Source organism: Mixophyes fleayi, chromosome 4, assembly GCF_038048845.1.
Source record: "Mixophyes fleayi isolate aMixFle1 chromosome 4, aMixFle1.hap1, whole genome shotgun sequence".
In the NCBI taxonomy this organism is placed as follows: Eukaryota; Metazoa; Chordata; class Amphibia; order Anura; family Limnodynastidae; genus Mixophyes; species Mixophyes fleayi.
In genome coordinates, this window is record NC_134405.1 from 10013274 (window position 1) to 10030106 (window position 16833).

General features: G+C 38.6%; 1 pseudogene; it reads right to left on the minus strand.

Annotated features, from left to right (window-relative positions):
* Positions 1 to 2430: 2430 nt before the first annotated feature.
* On the minus strand, positions 2431 to 16833 carry LOC142150362 (uncharacterized; annotated as a pseudogene).

Here is a 16833-nt window from a genome sequence, read left to right on the forward strand (position 1 = left end):
GCTTCTATTGGTCCAGGTTTCAGGAAGGTCTCAGGGGTCGTCATCATTGGCTACTTCATACTAAAGAATCCAAAGGAGGGGGTCATCTCTCCAGGGGGTATACTCTGCTCTTCCCGCCAAGATTCCTTAGTCTTAAGTAGTTCATAATTCCCTATCATTCATAACTCGTGTATGCACTCTGCGATTCCTTCGCAGAGTGAATCAAACAGTAAAAAATGTTAAAAGGTTTATTATGATACCACATATGATATGATTCCTTCAACCTGTTCCATATATTTCACTAATGTGCATATAACATATAATATATAACATAAATACTACAATATTCCGACATAACTGACTATGTGTTGCAACTACCATTAATGTGTACTATTTTACAAGTATGCGTGTTTGTGCGAATGTATGGTAAAAGACCAATTACTGTTGCTGCCACGTGTAGTGGATGCGTACGCCCTTCCACGCCGTAGCGTGCCCTTGTACGCCGTAGCATACCGTACGCATGCTTTCAGACAAAGACAACCAAGTTTGCTCGACATTAATTGAAATGGCTTTATCCAATTTGCTGACTTCGACAATATATATAATGGATAGATGTGTGTTAAGTTTACTTCATTAGCCACACTTACACTGTGAGTTGTTGTCCCTCTGGATGACAGGAGACAAGGAAAGACAGCAGCTAGCAGGGAATACTAGGTATGTTTTCTTTTACTCAGCAATTGCTGATTGTCAGTAAGACCCTGTGCCTGATTCATCAAGTCATGCAAACTGAGAGCAATATGCGCTTTAATGTAAAACACCCAGTAATTAGTTCTGCAGATTCCAGAGTTCAACATTTAAACAATCTGAAAGACCTATTCAATTTATGTCACCTGTTAATAATATAGGCATTAATGATAAAAATGTTTTTAAAAAAGTGTATTTTTATTTTTTTCCCCAAATGAAATTCATTTATTATATGTTTTTAATGTCTACTGAATATAAAATACATTTTTACAGTTCCTCCTGATTACAAACACATGTTATATCATGCATATGAGACTTTCATCACTAGTAATCAGGACTTAAACTAGTCCTGTAGCTGGAGCAAGAGATACAGTTGAAAATCAAGTACCTGAGAAATTCCCAGAGCTTGAATCTGATGTGGCTCCGTGCGCTCGTGTTTGACACCCCTTACTGTACATAGAATAAGGAGCAAACTCCTTCCCTGCCCGTTCACTCCCAGAAATCGTAACCTGTAGAAAGTGTCTTTGCGTATGAAGATGAATTGAACATTGCTGCTTTTAGTTGTGAATGGTCCGGTTCTGGGAATGTGCAGATTAAATTTGCGGTTTATACGCAAAAAAATCAGCATTTATGTTCCTTGATGAATCAGACCCTGTGTTTATATTTCAGTTTAGGGGAAAGAACACATAGCTAATACATTTGCTGTATGTTATCAATGTGTTCTTTGCTGTGTTTTCATTATTGGTTGTCATATTGTCAGCATGGATGACCACCTAATTATCACCCCTGGTTCCACCATCTAAAATGCAGCAGAGTGTACAGTAGTCTATACTACTGAATATAGATATTAGATCCACGATCAAAAACATAATCTACACATTTATCAATGTAAGATGTTATTAAACATCAGGGGCTAGATTTGCTAAGCTGCGGGTTTGAAAAAGTGAGGATGTTGCCTATAGCAACCAATCAGATTCTAGCTGTCATTTTGTAGAAAGTACTAAATAAATGAATGCTAGAATCTGATTGGTTGCTATAGGCAACATCCCCACTTTTTCAAACCCGCAGCTTAGTCAATCTAGCCCCAATTGTGATAGAAACAGCTGCCAGTAACATAAATGGTAATTACAGATATTGTGTGATCATGGTCCTTCAGTCTATATGCAGGTCAGTGCTGTCTGATTTGGATCACTATAAAGTATAAAAGAAATACTTATTTAAGACCTTTACAAGTAATCTGGAATGTCTATAAATTCAGTCTATATATAGGTCAGTGCTGTCTGATGACAATGACTATAGAGTATAAAAAAATACAATTGATGGTACCCTGGGAAACAATGTGTCCTCAGTTGGACTTATTTAATAACATGGTGTGAAGAACAAGGATGTGCTGTAACCCATAGCAACCTGATATCAGCTATTAACAGTCCGATGTCATAAAACCAGCGAATGTGATGATCTGATTGGTTGTTATGGGATACAGCAACCAGTATTTTACATTTAACATTTACTAAATAACCCTTTCTGAGTATATAGTTGTCATAACAGACATAGAAAAGACAGTAATAGAATGGTATGAGAGAAAGATTATGGAGATTATGAAAGATTATGTTATATATAACATAGACCAAGAGGGAAACATGTAATGTGAAACAGGGCAGTGTACAGTGTTATTGTAGAAATGTTCAGTACTTATAGCTCTGTCTGTCATAGAAGTATTCCCAGTACTGAGAAGAGCTGCTGGAACTTTCTACTAGTTAGAAACTTCTTTCTTATACTAGTCCCAGCACCTGCATGAGCAGAACAGCCGTATATTACAGAGCTCAGCAAGGGCTGCCACATCGTCATTGTCTACCGCTAGTAGTATAGAGCTCTAGCTCATATTAGGAAATCCATGCCAGGTGAAAAGATGTCCCCAAGTCCAATAACCAGACTGCTCTAGTCTTTTATGGTTTATATCCTGTGTGAATCTTCTGATGTCTAACAAGATTTGATTTTTGGGTGAAACATTTGCTACATTCAGAGCATTTAAATGGTTTCTCTCCTGCGTGAATCATGTGATGTACAATAAGCTTTGATTTCAAGGTAAAACATTTGCTACAAGCAGAGCATTTAAATGGTTTCTCTCCTGTGTGAATCCTCTGATGTACGATAAGCTTTGATTTCTGGGTAAAACACTTGCTACACTCAGAGCAATTAAATGGTTTCTCTCCTGTGTGAATCATCTGATGTCTTACAAGAGTTGACTTCCGGGTAAAACATTCGCTACATTCAGAACACTTAAATTGTTTCTCTCCTGTGTGAATCATCTGATGTTGTACAAGATTTGCCCTGTGGTTAAAACACTTGCTACATTCAGAGCATTTAAATGGCTTCTCTTCTGTGTGAGTCCTCTGATGTACAACAAGAGTTGACAGGTGGGTAAAACATTTGCTACATTCAGAGCATTTAAATGGTTTCTCTCCTGTGTGAATCCTGTGGTGGCGAATAAGCTTTGATTTACATGAAAATGTTTTGTCACATTCAGAGCACAGATAGGGCTTCTCTCCTATTAGATCCATCATGTGTTTTACAACAAATTAGTTGTAGATAGTTTCTCCTTTTCAAATTTGAAGTTAGCTACTGTAAGAATTGATCACTGTAGTATAGATGACTTGTAGGTGAGTTTTTGGAACACTCAGATGCTCAGAGAACAAAGACCTTTCCAAGATGTCTTCTGTTATTAATGGGAATCCTGCTCATTAATTCACCTGTAAGCAAAAAGAGTGTTAAGATTTAGCAGCCTAATCATTACATTAATGAAACTACTTGAACAATAGTAATGTTATATTGGATACGGAATACAAAAATGTTTTATACACTAACAACTATGACTCAGACATTGATCATTGTTTTTATTTTTGTGCACAGTGATACAGAAACATACATACTTAAATTAAATCTGTGAAGGTCTATCTGTACTAAATAGACTCCCCACAGACTCACTATTATTTAACAGTTTACATCTTTAGATGTAGGTGTTTCACAACAAGTACACTAAAGAAGTAATAAAGTATTAAAAATTAAAATTAGACACTTTTCAGTAATGTAAATATATAATCAGTAATTCATGCGGCAGCAACCTAAAGGGGGGTAGTACGCAGTACTAGAAATATGTATTTAATAAAGTGACCACTGAGTGCATATCTATATATCTTCACAAGAATAGACTTTGTGGCGCTAACTGATTACAAAATAATAGTAATAAACAAATAAAAATCAAATCAAATAAATTAACACCATACAGGAGGCTGCTCTTTCCTTAGACAACTGTTCCAGGTATATCTACAAAGTATCACACAAGAAAAAGCACCAAACAATGAATTATTATCAAACAATTTTAAATAAACAGTGATGTGCTCTAATCAATATCTGTTGTCTTCTTCAAACAATTGGCTGAAAGTTCTCTTCAAAAAAGTTTTACTCATACAAAAGAGGTTTTTCTATATCTAGCTACACCAGAACCATAGGAGAAAGCAGATACATATAATGTACAATGTATCATCAGGATATATAAAGTTCAACACATGTTTTCCCAGCTTTGTCTTGCAATAACACTTTTACTAATGGATAATACAAAGTACAGATTATACAATGCACAGTAGAGAACGCTAATAATTGTAATTCTGTATGTATCAGTATATTCTTATGTATAATATAATTACCTTACTCTGAAGATTTCTCCTTCTATCTCTTTCCCTCCTGATCATTCTTACTGTTCCATCCTTCCAGCTCTCCAGCCACCAACTCACTAACACTGGGCTGATACTGCCTATTTATAGTCATTCCTCCCCATCTCTCTTCAATTTGTCTCCAGGTCTCTCATGTAAATCCCACTGACATGTAAATGAGGTATAGACATTCCTACTTACTACAAAGGAAAATTCTAATTAGACCTTGGCAGGTGGTAAAATCTCATATTCTAATTAGATCAGCACAGTCTGACATCCTGTGTCAACAAATGGACCTATTGTTTAGGGTTAATCTATTATCTAGACAGAGAGTGTGAGCAGAAAGGTATGTTCTGACTATCAATAGTAACACTAACATAACTAAAATTAATTGTTAAAAATAAACCATAACAAAATATTTAAGTAAATTAATTTGTTATGGCAGATTATTAATGATATTCATCTAAATTAAGCCATAATGATAGATATCACAGAACCTAATTTAAAACAATCAAACTCATTTAACAGAATAGAAAACTCATTTTCACTTGTTAAAAAGCAGGTGATAGCACCCTCAGGAACATGATTCAAAGATTTATGCATACAGTGATTAGAATTAGCAGTTAGGATAATATATCAGATAAATTAACATTAGCCGAGTTCAGAGAACAGACTTGAACAACTAACTTAGCAATGTCAATCATTTATAGAATCCAAGATTGTAAGGAGACAGTCAGTATAAAGGTGAGTAAAGTTGAGATCTAAAACCCTTCAATTACCAGTATTTTGGCTTAAAATGACAGGGAAAAAGAGGCTCACCATAGATATTGAAATTCTCAGACCTTATGTCCCTCCAAGTACCGTGAGCTGACACAGCTCAAATGCTGAAAGCAGAGATCTACTTCTGAGAATAATAATGTGACCAATCCTTATGGAGACTGTAGTAAGAACCTTGACACGTTTCTGTGCTGTTGGACTTTCATCAGAAGGATGAATCCAGGTGACACAGTCTCAGTATTTATATGTGATGTATTCATCCCAACTGATCACTAATCACCTGTACAAACGGAATGACGAATGTCTAATACTTTAAGTATTGCTAAAAGGCTCAATGATATTTCAGATATAAAACTGAAAACATATATTAAACATGTATTAACAGATCTTATGTATATATATATATATATATATACATATAGGAAAATAAGCACATGGGATAGGGCGCCAAAATGGTGTAGTATTGTTTGTGTCAACAGTACTGAGAGATACATATAGATGAAAATATTAAAGGAAGTTCACTATCATATATAGGTGGACGTGACAGTCTCACAAAAGATATAGTGCAAATGTGAACATATATGGCACATCGTGAGCAGAGAGTTCATGCAATCCCAAGGATATCCTTTCCAATACGGAAAATGCGTACCAAATAAACAATCTTTAGCGCTTATCTGTATAATGAGCAATTTCTCCAAACATCCCATGATAACTCCGATAATGGCACTTCTTGTATAGCTGTGATCTCTATTGATGCTGCTGAGACATCTCAGCAGTACACAGAATAGGTAGAAAGAAAAACCATCATAGTGTAACACTGTAAATTCAGCAGATTTATTGCACAGAAAATAAGTATCACACTTACATAAGAACAAGTATAAAATGCTTATCTGGGTTTCTTTGTGACATCCATCAGCGAATGGTATCTTCTGTCTGGTTCAGCTGTTATATCCAATAGAAGCTAAGTCACAGTGTGCGCTCCTGATCAAGAAACAAAGAATAAATAGTCCCACAATAGAATCGCTAGTCCTCAACGCGTTTCGTCTGTATATTTGTCAGGCTTCATCAGGAGATCAATCAAAAAAAACCTCGATTTCTGGCGCTAATATATGTCACAATTGAATCAACTATTAATAATAAAATCCCGGCATCAGATGCAGCAACTCAAAAAAAGAGGCAGTGTAGAACCTCTATAAAGATATACAAAAGAGCAAACGGAGAGTTGCGCAAAATCACCTATTTAAATATTTATTAAAATAATCCCAACAGATCACATAAAAAAACACATACATGAGGTAGTATGTATAAATCTCACAGTAAATATCAGAGGTATAAAAATTGGCCAATGGTCAATATTCAAACAAGAGTAAAGCAGATAATAATGTACATCATATAGCTCCTATTAGAGAAAAGAGATTTTTGCCTAATGCACTAGTGCAGTGATGGGCAAACTACGGCCCGCGGCCCAGATCCGGCCCACTTAGAGGTTCTATCCGGCCCGCCTATATTTTTTTAAATTTAATTAAAATATGCATAAAATTATTAGGGCCGACCCTGTGTATCAGAACCTTCATGTTTATGCCTTCCCAGCTATTTCCACCATTACCCTTCATCCTACTTCCTAAAAGGACACTTCGTATGTCAATCACTCAGACACCTGCCCGACCCCTATTGGCTGAAAGTCATGTGAGAAGAGATGGGCTGGGCCATACACTAAGGCGGATTTTGATTGGCTGCTGTGATGTCATTTATTGGCTCACTAGAAAGACGGATCTGCAACAACCTGCTGAAATAAGTGCTGTGTCTGTACGATCGCTGCACTTATAGAGGTAACACTGCTATATGACACCTTCCCGTCCCATTCACAAAAATTGTATTATATATTTTGATATTTGAGTTTTTTAATAAATTATATTGGCCCGCCTAAAGTTTTTCTTTTTTATTTGGCCCGCTCCTGAAAAAGTTTGCCCATCACTGCACTAGTGCCTTATTCTATGAAGATGGTAATGACTCTAATACTCATAGACAGCATATGCATAGGAGGAAATATAGCTTCAGATGAAAATCCCGCTAAATCAGATGGTAATTCTCTAGTTAAGAGGAGCAAGATAGCTTCCTGCCGCAGCCGCGGCTATTAGGTATTAGAGTCCGCAGATAGATTGGTATCACAAAAAGCTGGGGTTAACAATAGAGTGGGTACATTACATATTTGTGTGCTAGATTAAAAAACAGCCAGTATTTAATTGATGTGCAAAATAATAAACTAATTTGCACCCCTGGCATTGTTTAACATGGTTTGTCCCAGAGAACATTTACTCCTTTTTTAGCCTTATCTTCCTTAATAACTTAGGCCCCTAATGTTTTGCCAGAGGCAGGATTGTGTTTTTAATTTCAGAACAAAACTTATCAGATCGTAAATATATCCTTAAGGACCGTGGTTCTGTTTTCATGCTGATATGATTATTATATACATCACTCACCGATCACACAAATGCTGTAATAAAAAACTAATATAAAGTAAGAAAACACAAACTACTGTGTGGAAATAATTGGAGCACCTGTGAAATCAGGAGAATGTAACATTTCAAGGTTCATGTTGTTTTGAACGCAATTTGCATTTTCGGTGTATAATACGCTTTGTACTTCAGCACAAGATCACAAAGCATTAGATCCAAAACTAGTGGTTTGTACACACGCCCACATGTAAAAAAGCATATTATGCACCAAAAATGTAAATTACATTCAAATCAACATGAGACAATTCATCTTTATCCTTCTCCCCAACATATCATATATACCCCTCACTTCATCCTTATCCCTCTCCCTCAAGATTAAATTTTTGCACCTCACTTTATCCTCATCCCTCTCCCCCAACATTTCATCTTTACCCCTCACTTCATCCTCATCCCTCTCCGCCAACATTTCATCTTTATCCCTCATTTCATCCTCATTCCTCTCCCCCAACATTTCATCCTTATCCCTCATTTCATCCTCATCCCTCTCCCCCAACATTTCATCTTTACCCTTCACTGTGTCCTCATCCATCTCCTCAACATTTCAATTTTATACCTCACTTCATCCTCATCTATCTCCCCCAACATTTCATCTTCACTACATTACCCTTCACTACATCCTCATTCCTCTCCCCTAACATTTCATCTCTACCCGTCGCTTCATCCTCATCCCTCTCCCCAACTTTTCATCTTTACCCCCCACTTCATCCTCATCCCTCTCCCCCAACATTTCCTCTTTATCCCTCACTTCATCCTCATCCCTCTCCCCCAACATTTCATCTTTACCCCTCACTTCATCCTCATCCCTCTCCCCCAACATTATATCTTTATCCCTCACTTCATCCTCATCCCTCTCCCCCAACTTTTCATCTTTACCCCAACTTCATTCTAATCCCTCTCCCCCAACATTTCATCTTTATCCCTCACTTCATCCTCATCCCTCTCCCCCAACATTTCATCTTTATCCCTCACTTCATCCTCATCCCTCTCCCCCAACATTTCATCTTTACCCCTCACTTCATCCTCATCCCTCTCCCCCAACATTTCATCTTCTCCCTCACTTCATCCTCATCCCTCTCCCCCAACATTTCATCTTTACACTTCGCTTCATCCTCATCCCTCTCCCCCAACATTTCATCTTTACCCCTCACTTCATCCTCATCCCTCTCCCCCAACATTTCATCTTTACACTTCACTTAATCCTCATCCCTCTCCCCCAACATTTCATCTTTACACTTCACTTCATCATCATCCCTTTCCCCCAACATTTCATCTTTACACTTCACTTCATCATCATCCCTCTCCCCCAACATTTCATCTGTACCCCTCGCTTCATCCTCATCCCTCTCCCCCAACATTTCATCTTTACACTTGAATTCATCATCATCCCTCTCCCCCAACATTTCATCTTTACACTTCACTTCATCCTCATCCCTCTTCCCCAACATTTCATCTTCACCCCTCACTTCATCCACTTCCCTCTCCCCCAACATTATATCATTACCCCCACTTCATCCTCATCCCTCTCCCCCAACATAATATCATTACCGCCACTTCATCCTCATCCCTCTCCCCCAACATTATATCATTACCCCCACTTCATCCTCATCCCTCTTCCCCAACATTATATCATTAACCCTCACTTCATCCTCATCCCTCTCCCCAACATAATATCATTAGCCCTCACTTCATCCTCATCCCTCTCCCCCAACATAATATCATTAGCCCTCGCTTCATCCTCATACCTCTCCCCCAACATCTCATCTTTACACTTCACTTCATCCTCATCTGTCTCCCCCAACATTTCATCTTCACTATATTACCCTTCACTACATCCTCATTCCTCTCCCCTAACATTTCCTCTCTACCCGTCGCTTCATCCTAATCTCTCTCCCCAACATTTCATCTTTATCCCTCACTTCATCCTCATCCCTCTCCCTCAACATTTCATCTTTACATTTCACTTCATCCTCATCCCTCTCCCCTAACATTTCATCTTTAAATTTTACTTCATACTCATCCCTCTCCCCCAACATTTCATCTTTATCCCTCGCTTCATCCTCATCCCTCTCCCCAACATTTCATCTTTACCCCTCACTTCATCCTCATCTGTCTCCCCCAACATTTCATCTTTACACTTCACTTCATACTCATCCCTCTCCCCCAACATTTCATCTGTACCCCTTGCTTCATCCTCATCCCTCTCCCCCAAAATTTCATCTTTACACTTCACTTCATCATCATCCCTCTCCCCCAACTTTTTATCTGTACCCCTCACTTCATCCTCATCCCTCTCCCCCAACATTTCATCTTTACACTTCACTTCATACTCATCCCTCTCCCCCAACATTTCATCTGTCCCCCTTGTTTCATCCTCATCCCTCTCCCCCAACATTTCATCTTTACTTTTCACTTCATCCTCATCCCTCTGCCCCAACATTTCATCTTTACATTTCACTTCATCCACATCCCTCACCCCCAACATTTCATCTTTACACTTCACTTCATACTCATCCCTCTCCCCCAACATTTCATCTGTACCCCTCGCTTCATCCTCATCCCTCTCCCCCAACATTTAATCTTTACACTTCACTTCTTTCCCATCCCTCTCCCCCAACATTTTATCTTTATCCCTCATTTCATCATCATCCCTCTCCCCCAACATTTCATCTTTATACTTCACTTCATCCCCATCCCTCTCCCCCAACATTTCATCTTTATCCGTCATTTCATCCTCATTCCTCTCCCCCAACATTTCATCTTTACACTTCACTTCATCCTCATCCCTCTCCCCCAACATTTCATCTTTACACTTCACTTCATCCTCATCCCTCTCCCCCAACATTTTATCTTTATCCCTCATTTCATCCTCATTCCTCTCCCCAACATTTCATCTTTACCCCCCACTTCATCCTTATCCCTCTCCCCACAACATTTCATCTTCACCTTTAACTGTATACTCATCCATCTTCTCAACATTTCATCTTTATCCCTCATTTCATCCTCATCCCTCCCCCCAATGATTTCATCTTTAGCCCTTAATTCATCCTTATCTCTCTCCCCCAACATTTCATCTGTACCCCTCACTTCATCCTCATCCCTCTCCCCCCAATATTTAATCTTTACCACTCACTTTATCCTCATCCATATGTGTGTTGCTGTGATCTATAGCCCCCCTGGAGCATATCAACAATTTCTTGAGGATTTCTCTGCATGGTTCCCTCACTTCTTATCTTCTGACATGTCCACCATCATCCTGGGTGATATCAACATCTCTATTGATAATCCAGCTTCCAAATTGCTCTCTCCAAGTGGGTTGAATCCTCTACACATCGGGATGGCCATTGTCTTGATCTTGTTTTCTCTAGACTATGCTCAGTTTCTGATTTCATTAACACACCTTTCCCCCTCTCGGATCTTCACCTTGTCAGCTACACGCTCACCCCCACTGCTCTAACCTCTCTGCTGTCAAACTCCGCAAAGCCTGTTCATACCCACAGAAATCCTAACTCTTTAAATCTTCAACAGTTTTCCACCTGTCTCCAACACCTTCTCTCTCCAAACTCTACATTCTCCTCCTCTGCTATGGCAGTAACTCATTTTCACCATACCCTAGGAACAGCCCTTGATCAAGTGGCTCCAGTGATACTTTATACTACACATTAACTTCGATGTCAGTCACGGCACACTAAAGTGACACGAAATCTTCAAAAAAAATTCTGTAAATCAGAACCTCACTGGTGTAAATCTTGTACCTCTAATGATTTCTTCACATATACTGGTATCTACCACTCCTATTGATATGCTCTAGACACTGCAAAACAAGCAAACTTCCAATCTCTCATCTATGCTCAGGCTTCTAACCCCAAACTTTTTTAACACATTTAAATTTCTTCTCAATCCTCTCACCCCAAACCCTCCATCTACTATAAGTGCTCAGGATCGTGCTTCCTACTTCAAGGACAATATTTATAAGATCAGACTAGAAATGGTATCCTCTTCCTTGACAAGCAATCAGCTCAATTACTTTCCAGCACCCTCTGACGCCCTCTCTTCATTTGATCCCAAAAATGAATAGGAAGTATCTACTCTCTTCTTATCTTCCTACTCTACCTCCTGTATCTTGATCCTATTCCCTCACAGATTGGTAGATTCATGTCTCCTGTGCTCATTCCACCTCTAACTACAATCTGTAATCTATCTCTCTCTACCGGTATCTTTCCATCACTATACAAGCAGGCAGTGATGATTCTTATTCTGAAAAAAAAATATTTTAATCCAAACTCTGTCAAATTACCATCCCATCTCTCAGCTTTCATGCCCCTCCAAGCTTCTAGGGAGACTTGCCTACACTTGCCTCACACACTTCTCGGATCTTGCGAGATTTGGACCCGGCGCAGTCGGCATTGAGCCTAGTCTCCGGCACTAGGACCCGGCGTGGCCAGATGTAGGTTGAGTGGCAGGCGCCGCACATTCCTCCCATTCCTGTGAATAGGGCTGATTGTAGGAGATCGGGACTGTGCGCTAAGCCGCTTCTCGCTGCAAATCATGTCCTGCCATCTATGCACTGTCTGAGGGGACCATGCACAGCCCCCCGGCCGGCTCCTGCCGCCCCCAGCGCGGAAACTCTCTCCCTGGGACTCGTGTGAGAGGTAAAGAATTTCCTTTGTGTGCAGATCAGGCTGCAGACCGTTAGGTCTGGTTGTTGCAGACTAGTTACTTCTTCCCTGGGAAAAGTAGCGTGGCTGTGTGGGCACAGTGACATTGTGCCAGGGGTACATGGGGAGGGAGAGTTGGGGGGGCATCTAGTCTGGGGCATTGTGTGCCAGTAATCACTCCAAATGGCATCTGTACGTTACATTTTTCTTTAACACATCTGATCTGGTGCCAGCCCATATGCTCCATATAGTCAATAAACAAGGTTACTTATCATGATCCAAAAATACTTATTATTATCATTATTCTTATTCTTATTCTTATTCTATAATTCTCCCCAAACACACATGCCTCTTATTATTAGTAATAATAACAATATGCAAGTCTCTCAAATACATATAAATAGTCATTTGACATCATAGACAAAATCCAGCTTGGATGTATTTTCTATTAAAAGAAAACTTTTAAAATAAATGTACGTGTTATTTGTTAGTTCTGCATTGAAATTCTTACAAACAGTGGTTGACTTCCCTAATTTATTTATTTTCTTGTTATTTAAAGTTAACTTTGACATATTAAACGCTCTTAGACACACTGCAGTGATCTTTCTCTCACCCCATTCATTACACCAACCAGGAACACGTTTACCAGACCTCTGGGCAATTAATAAACATTACAGCTGCCATATTTGGTTCATCGATCCACAAACATGGACATGGAAGAGCAGATGTTTGCACTGTAGGTCCTGATGTGAATGTCAGATCTGTGTGGAGATGCGTTGGGATTTCTAGACAGCTATTAAGGATTGTGGAAGCAATTTCACCATAGAACTGTGGGAACAATTTTGGTCTATTGCATTACTCGTTTAATGATTTGCATATATGAAGGGACATATAGGAGCATTAACCCTTTTAAATCAACATCTGCCCCGTTATTTGCAAACTAACAGGAGCTTATTTAGTTTGCTCTGTTGGATAAATGAACATGCTTTGTCATTGTCCTTAAAATGTAAAGGACGATTAACATTTATTTTGCGTGCACTAAAGACCATCCTCAAATCTATTGTTCATGTAATGTTCCATCCACACAGAAAACTTGATCTTTGCAGATGGTTACAGGAACATGCAGTGCTTTGTGTCATAGTCCCTTGAGTGGTGATGTGGTAAAGGCATGCTTCCTAACCGTCAGTAAGCTTACTGGCAGTTTAAAAGAGTCACATTTTGACAGTAAGTCAGAAAAAACAGACCACATGCATGTGGGACATTATTGGAACGATAACTGTGTAGAAAAAATGGTGTTGCTGATATCAACCAATCAGAAATGCGCTTTCATCTTTCAAATTGTGCAACCAAAATGAAAGCTAGAATGTGATTGGTTGCTATGGGAAACACCTCTGTTTCCACACAAATAAACCTGCTTTACTAAATGTCCCCCAGTGGCATCTTTCATTGAAAAGCAATAACTGGGCCAAATCAGTCTACGATATTGTTTTGTTGAATTGGAACTACCATGACTTGTTTCATAGTGGCTGATACTGCACTAAGACGGTATTACTTTGCTCTAACGTCTTCTGTTTAAATTTGATATATAAACATTATACAAAATTAGAAGAAAAAAGTTTGTTGTGCTATTAATTCTAACACAGCATAGCTGTTTTTACTCATCCAGTTTAGTCATGTGGGATAGACTTTCTAAGACATATGGCAGGATTCAAGATGACATTTGAAAGTTTTTTTTCTGTGCAAACAAAAATTGACTGGAAATTAGTGTTATTGAGGTTACTAATAATGTAGGTACAAAGTAATATATAAATTATGTGTTTTTAGCCCAAAAAGTGGCATTTTGTCAAAAAAAGCAAAACAAAATCAAAACCAAAACAAGCGAGGGCGATTTTGGCAAAACCAAAACCTGAAGGTAATCCAGATCCAAAACCAAAACCAAAACATGGGGGTCAGTGAGCATCTCTAATATAAACAGACAATTTCATATTCATTCAGAAGTGTCTTCTCTGGATGACAATCAGACTGTCTCTGGCAGACTTAACGGTATAGTTATTATACCACGGTGTAACTCCTGGAGAACCTCTCCGTCATGGTTCTTTTACTTTCCTCCATCCTACTTATATATATCACATTGTTACTGAGGGTGCACCAGAGGATCGTATGTAATACAATGTCAGTATTTAGACATTTTGCATAAAGTGGTGAATATACTATGGCTATGAACTTTACCTTCTAGTGCAGATCGTCTGTCTGTCCGTTCTTTTGGTGGTGGTACATGGATGAGAAGTGGAGAATAATTCTCACACTCTTAAATATATATTACACACATTATCCCACAGTGCTAGTAGATAATATATAGATATGTCTGGGATGTAGCAGTTAAACAGTCTGTGACAGTGATTCTATTATTCTGAGTCACAATAGGGAATAGCTCCGTGTCTCACAGTCTGGCATATCGTCTCACATGGCCGGTTAAACCAAATATGGAAAGAACAGACTGATGGAACCTGAATTCCTGCTCAGCCTTCCAATGAAGTATCACACTCTCAGACAGTATGCTCCCTAGCTTTATACCCTGCGGTAGTAATAATACTCATAGGGAACTACATGGTGGCAATATTTTCTGGACTGACTTGGGACTATACTCGACTTATCTGTCCCAAGTTAATAGGGCTCACTGAGAACATAATCATATTTCCTCCCAACCCACACAATCTGGAAAGCTCGTTAAGTCCCAGTGATTAAACAATAAGCCCACATTATCTATGGCTCACACCTGGCTGTATTATCAGGAACCACTAGGTAGACAATATACAAACATAAACATTGAATAACACAAGTAAACTTATTAACTAACTTTATAACACAATAGTCAGTATTATGATCCTTATGAACTGATGCGTACAATCATACGTGTGTACGCCATGTTACGTTACTGCACAGTGTATGTATATTTTGCAGTATATGCAGAAGAAGGGAATTGTATTTGTTAAGAATTGAATTGTTTGGCTCTCCAATGGGGTCACCCAGCTATGTCCACAGAGAGCAGAACCATTTTAGAGATCAGTGACACCAAGGAGTGCAGCCAGAACAATTAAGACCACTGTGTATGTGCAAACAAAAGAAAATATAGTCCGGCGCTCTAAAGAAATAATATACAAATCACTCTGTGCAGGCATAAACATAAATAAAAGAAAAGGAAAAAACAACCAATAGGGCGCTAACAGGTTTACTTCCTTAGGGTGCTTCACCAACCGCCGTACAACAATATGCAGATACTGTTACTGCTAAAAAGGTCAAAACCGTGAATAAAAAAAGAAGAGCACTGTTTGAAATGAAAAAAGTAGTATAAAATCCAATCTATTGATTTTATTAATATATAACAATTTTAAATAATATAAAATAGTCATACATATATAACATCACAATATATAGATCCTAGTGTAGGCAAGTGAAAGTTTCTAAAGGCAAATTTCAAAATACAGACATCCAAACTCACTAAAGATATTCAATTAGCTCACATTAGCTCCGTCTCTTTGGGGGGTGGTTTCATCAACCTCTGATGAAACCGCCCTGAAAGAGCCGACAAAACGAGTCAGAAATATACTAGTTGGCAAGTGTATTAATTTTTCCAGCTCATCAATCACTAACTCTCACTGTCCTGTGTGAATCCTCTGATGTACAACAAGATATGATTTTTTGGTAAAACACTTGCTACATTCAAAGCATTGAAATGGTTTCTCTCCTGTGTGAATCCTCTGATGTTGTAGAAGAGTTGACTTCTGAGTAAAACACTTGCTACATTCAAAGCATTGAAATGGTTTCTCTCCTGTGTGAATCATCTGATGTTGTAGAAGAGTTGACTTCAGGGCAAAACATTTGCTACATTCAGAGCATTTAAATGGTTTCTCTCCTGTGTGAATCCTCTGATGTTCGACCAGCTTTGATTTCGCAGTAAAACACTTGCTACACTCAGAACATTTAAATGGTTTCTCTCCTGTGTGAGTCACCTGATGTCTTACAAGAATTGACTTTTGGGTAAAACACTTGCTACACTCAGAACATTTGAATGGTTTCTCTCCTGTGTGAATCCTCTGATGTACAATAAGCTTTGATTTCTGGGTATAACATTTGCTACACTCAGAGCAATTAAATGGTTTGTCTCCTGTGTGAATCCTCTGATGTGTAATCAGTTTTGACTTACATGAAAATGTTTTGTCACATTCAGAGCACAGATAGGGATTCTCTCCTTTTTGATTCATCATGTGTTTGACAACAAATTAGTTGTAGAAAGTTTCTCCTATTCAGAAATGAAGTTAGCTGCTGTAAAGAAGAACTGATGACTGTAGTATAGATGACTTGTAGGTGAGTTTTTTGGACCACTGAGACACTCAGAGAACAAGGACCTTCCCAAGATGTCTTCTGTTATTAATTGGAATCCTGCTCATTAAT